We start from the raw sequence: 6,128 nt of genomic DNA, 5'->3' as shown, positions 1-6,128 counted from the left end.
CAAATGTGCAAGGATACATTATGCTAATGAAAATTACTACACAGAAATACATGACATGCTGAGCAGATTTTTAAAAACATGCTAATGCATATACAATAGATATCTCTCATACAACTTTTTACATAACCAGACATTTACACTGATTGTAAACACAGTTCTCTCTTCAGTTTTAAGTCCTTCCAAAAATCTCCTATTGATTCATTTCAACTCTCATGCATAATAAAATTCTCCTGATTACTTCATACCTATATATTTACTATTAGCACAGCCAATCATACAACTTTTCTCTAGTTCACATTTCAAAACAGACCTCGTGGCTTTAGCCCTGTGTTTTTATTCTACCCTTTTTAGATTATTAGTAGAAATAGTTTTCTTAATTCTTTTCTTAGCATCTAGCATATAGAAATAAAAACAAGTTATTAGCTGTTAGAAACTGTTGAATAATTTTGTAAAGGACAGATAACTTACTTGTTCCTGTTGATAAGAGCTGGATACCCAAGTACTCCATTTCTGTTGTCTCCTTTTTGCAACATGAGACACTCTACTGTAGCTACAAACTTTCTCAGCTCAGAAAGACTCCACCAGAATTATAATTGTTTCCATAAATCAACAGGCTGGAGAGATGGTGTGTATGTGCTTATGCGTGCGCGTGCATGTGTGTGTTGAGCCTGTTCAGTCCTTTTCGATAAATACCTTTGCTGACCTCACTTGGAAGCAATTAGAATTTAACCAGTCAGCTGTCAGTTGAATGCACGAACAAAAGTAAAAGGAGACTTGCATTGTATCGTGTCCAATGGTCATCAGAGGGAGCTATGTACATAGTTTATGGTTTAAATCTCCAAGAATCTTCTTTCTAAAAATGTATATTTTGTGCTGCGTGGATAGAATTGCTTCACATGCTAGTTAGTGTTTCTGTGCTCTGGTTTAGGTCAGTATTCTTCTGTCCTTAAAAAATTCCTCCTCCTCTCTTTTGTACTCACATGCTTATCTCAGTGTGCTTTCAAATCTCTTCTGCAGTTTGGTGGATTCATAGTCTGCTTAGTGCCTTTCTGAAGGATATATGAAACGTGGGTCTGTTACATACCGTGGAGAAGGGTGTGCTGTAGCCCTTAGAGATCATGAGGTATATTTTTATACCATGGATTTGAAAAGAGAGACCACTGCACTGAGGTTTTATTTCATCAGCCACTAGGTGAAAATGTGAAAGTATATATATTTGGATGTTTCAAAGTCTGACATTCAAACACAACCTTTATCAGTTTGAAGGAAAAATTGCTACTACGAATCAGCCTTTTTTAGCATATGTAGTTAGTTCTGGAAACTCGCAAAGGGAGGATGAAAACTGGCAGCAATGTAAGAAAATCCCTAATACTGCACACCAAACAACGGGCTTAAAATCTAGGGAATGAAAATAATGAGTGGATATACCTGGTTTTCTGCTTTTGTGTACCTGTTTCCCTCTCTGACACCAGCCTTCCCATGTTCCATTTCACCCCTAAATCCTGTTGAGTTTCTGGTGAGTATATTTGTAAAACACACTGAAGCAAAGTTTTCAGTAGCTCTTTATCCTTTTAACTGCCCCACTGTTGATGTGAGCACACCTCAATCCCTTTAGTAAGTAATATCAACAAGGAAAGTTTGGAATTAATCCAGTTATTAAGAATAATTTACTTATATTTAGTAGTTTCTGCCTAATAATACAATGCAGTTTATCATTCCATGCTCTTATCCCGTCCCCACTCCCTTCCTCCCTCTTAATTAAAAATCAAGTGAACTGTAGAGGCAGTTAAAAATCCCAGGGAGTACATATGTGCCACCTTGTGGTGAGGGGGACATAAATAAACAGGGTGTTTCACTGCACTGATCCAAAATTAACAAAAAGGTACACCAGGCAAACTTGTAGTACTCAGCCTTTCCTATACACAGAGAAAATGAGTAATTTCCTTCCTTAACATCAACATCCTCCTTGTCAGCACTCACCGGGATCAGTCCCATTTGTCACTTGCTTTGCATTCTTTTTTAACCGTTTTCACACACAGTCCAAAGTTGATAGATTTTTCTTGTTGTTATCTCTATTTCAGCATACTGGGCTGTTTTCTGTGTTCTGTAGCTCATTTTCCTATTTTGGCAAGAGACTCAGTATATGCACCTTTCTGATATGAAAGATGTGCTGCTGAGGGCTTTCAAAGGCTGCATACCTGCAGCTGATACACAAAGTGGCTGTCATTAGTTCACTCTTGTAAACTGTGATCACAGCTATCTCCAGTTTGACTTCTGTCTTGTCAAACCCATGCCACCATTCTGACAAGGAGTGGGGACTGAAGTGACTTATCCCAGTTCTGCCTTTTGCAGTACGTTTGCTGGATTTATTTTATTTCTTCTTATGCATGTTCTCTGACCCATTCCACAGTCTGAATTCAGAATGATAGCAATGAAAAAAATTTGTGGTATTCAAAAGGCTTATCTCTTGTGTATTATAAAGAAAGCAATCAAGGATAAAAGGTAATCTGTGTTTTACTCAGCAAAATAGGATGCAAGTAGAAATGTTTTTGTAAATATTCTGTCTCATTTATGTCCAATAACAACCTGCACTTTCAGATCTGTACTGGCTTTAATTTTTCTTTTTCCTTGTTTACTTACTGTTTTTGACAGTTAGTACCAGGAGAAAAAATACATACCTGAGGTTTTGGTTCCAGAAAGCTGGAGCTGTTCGTGGTCCAGGCATAAGCATGTATTTCTCTTGGCTCTGAAAAAATAAATCACTTGCTGTAAGTGAGTTTTCTTAAGTGGCGCCTCACTTCAGATCTCTGGAAACATTTGTAGTTAAGAATAAATTAAAAGTGGCTTAGATAAGGCACTAGCTCTAATTTTAGTTGGTGAACAATGCAGTTACTCTTTAATTATTGTTGCTAACATTCAAAATACAAGGATATTCTTGTATCTTGTAATTATAGAATAATATCCACTGTGCTTTAGCTGCAGTTTTCTTAATTACACATTTTTATGTCTTGCTATACAAGTCCAGTTCTGTATCTTTTAATGGAGGGATGCCTTCTCACTGTGCATGTGTACATCAGGCTTCTCTGCATGAGTTGCCAAGCCTCTGAATGGCCCAACATGCATCTGATAAATCAAGCATAACTAATATATCTCTCAAATTGAATTGATTTAGATTTAGAGAAGATTTCTCTTAATTGACATTTGGTTCTCTATCTGTTTAACAAAGTGCATGCCCAGGTCTTTACATTACAATCCCAAGCAAATCTTTAATAATACTTAAAAATTTTCCACCTAAATGCTTGTGATTTTCTGTTTCTTTGGAGATGTGTTCAGGTTTCAGGACCACAGGAAATGTGGAAATGTGCAATATGCGCATGCTGTAAGCCATCCTTTAATACTTAATGCATGCATTGGTGCTTCCTTCTTCCTGTTGATAAGAGTTTTCCACAGCATTGTTACAGTGCACATACTGAAAACGAAAGTTGAAATGAATTGCAAGCACTTTGCTTCTGATTGTAAAGATTGTGCATTGGTCTCCAGTTAAAATAGAACTCAATAAAGGTTATTCCCTTTTTCCTTACATAGGAAATTGCTTTTAGTCCTTTCAGATGAAAACATGACCACAAGGACCCATGCTTTCTTCATCTCCAGGCTTGCCTGCTGCAAATTTACTGCCCAACTCTGGCATTGGGTCATGAATGTGACTAAAAAATCCTCCATTTTGTCCAGTTTGCCCTTAGGGCAACACATCACTGCTAAGAAACTTATCATTCTCTTCCTCCTTGTTTCCTGATCCATTTCAAATTTGCTTTAGAACATCTTCCAGAATTTCCAGAGTTTAAGACAGTAGGAAGATAAAAATCTTTGGATCTAACTTTAAACCCCAGGTCTTGGGTTTTAATGCCCTGCAGCAATAGCTAAACTGGGATTGGAAGGTCCCAGGGAAAAAATACCATAGAAGTGAAGGTGCTAAATATTCTTGTGGTTAAATCCTTATCCACAGCTTCCAGACCTCAGAATTCAGCATCAGATCAAGGCTGACTGTTACTACATGCAAAAGATACAAGGAAAGTGCTGCAGTTGGAGCAAATCTTTGGTCAGCGTTGTGGTATCTGAGAAACACAGCAACATGTGTGGAAAATAAACTCATATAACGAGGCAGTAAAAACAAGAGAGACAGGGAATATTGCACTTCAGTTTGGATTTATCTTTTCAGGTTGTAAGGCTGAGATTAAAAACTGTAACTATGAATCCTTTGTCTCCCTGACTATAAGAATGTCTTTTTGGTTTTGGTAACTGGTATGGGTTATTAAAATCATATTGAAAAGACAACAGCTATTTATTCCTAGCAATTTTCAAAACAGATCTCTTCAACATCATTCCTTTTTTTGTTTCCTCCTATTCATCCAGATCATATTGAGCTGATTTAAATTTGCAGGAGGAATTGAATGGGATGCGGCAGATACTTGGAAAAAAACCCCGCTCAAACTATCAAATAGTTTGACTACTGCATAACTAATTCCTTTTCTTTTAATTAGTTACAGCAAATGTATTATATATAGCTTACTTTAGGGAAAACAAAGGCTGGGAATACCTTAGCTCAGTCAATAGTCAACTTAAAGGTAAATCTATCCAGACTCTTTTCACTTGGACAATGGAGTATCATGATACTACTGACTTATGAAGGAGATAGGATAAAACCAGAATACAATGACAACTGGATGAGTCCTTCCTTTCTGAATGGAATGGTTGTGTTAGATCTTGTTATTCATAGCTCAATAACCCTCAGCCTTAGGAGATTCTACTTGTGATGACATCAGGATGTTCAGGCTATGTTTATCATAACCTCAGATCTTGATGCAGAATTGTAACAGTACATTTTTGGTGGAGATATAAAAAATAGAGAACTGGTGTGAGAAAATACTGAGGAGACCCTTTTGGTTCATCTTATTTATTACTAGGTATGATGTTCAGAGGTCTCTCTTCTCTCGAGCAATCCATACATTTCTAGTCAAATTTTTTTTACCAAAATACTTAACCATTCAGTGATTTCTTCTGCCTGACTTTAAATATATTCTTTTTGCAAAATAAATTACTTGTAGCATCTTTTCATATAAACAGATGGTTGGATAAGAACCAGCTTTAAGACCTGGATTTGTGGAATCTGTGTGCTTAGTCACCTCCTACAGCTGTCTCCAATTAAATAGGTGTGATACATCCAATATCTACTGCCTCTGTTGCATAGTGTAGGTGTCAAAATGCTCCTGTGATTGATTTATAAAACCTGGGCTCACATATACACATATCACACCATACACTGAAACATTCCTAATGCTGTAAAATAAAATACTCAAAAGGCACAAAATTCTAGCTATCCATCTCATGCATTCATCAGGGGGGAAATCATGAAGAAAACAATAATGATAAAGCTTAGTCTGTATCATGGTACATACGCATTCAACCAAACCAGTGTTTATCAAAGTAAGCTCTTGGCATCTCTGTATAATTCAGTGAGTCCAGGATTTCACCCAAGGTTTAATGTAAATTCCTTCTTTATGGTTCCCTATTATTTACGAGTGTTGAGATTTAACTTGACGTTTTTTCAGTGGCTTTCACTGTACAAGGCAGTAAAGCAGATTGGTACAATCAATGCAACAAATACAAAATAACAAAAGGTGGGACTGTGTATGGCAGAAATGCTACTGGATTACTGCTGTGTATTTATTATTTTATGTTGGGAAACAGCTGGAGTAAGACCTTTCCTAACATTCAGCTAATTATACGGGCTATTGTTACATGTGTTCTAGAAGCAAAATAACCTACAAGGAAACTGCCCTATTCCCCTGTAAAGCTGTGATCCTTGTAAAGTTCAAAACTTACCAGCTGACTCAGAGTAAGAGCAATTCTCTGTAATGATTGCTTTATTTATTACTCATCTTTCAGAGACAGAGACACCACTTAGTCCCAAAAATGTAAGGTTTCCCAGCTGTTTGCCATTTGAGTGGTAGATAAGCATTTGCTAAACTGAGGGAATCTAATAAAAGGGTGTCGGTCCTAGGGAATCTGTGTTAGTAATTGGCTTATAGAGTGAACTCCACCACATTCCCTCACTTTTTCCATTCCCTCAC

Source organism: Molothrus aeneus, chromosome 13, assembly GCF_037042795.1.
Source record: "Molothrus aeneus isolate 106 chromosome 13, BPBGC_Maene_1.0, whole genome shotgun sequence".
Classification (NCBI taxonomy): domain Eukaryota; kingdom Metazoa; phylum Chordata; class Aves; order Passeriformes; family Icteridae; genus Molothrus; species Molothrus aeneus.
The sequence above is the reverse complement of the archived record's forward strand: the minus strand, read 5'-3'. Positions refer to the sequence as shown.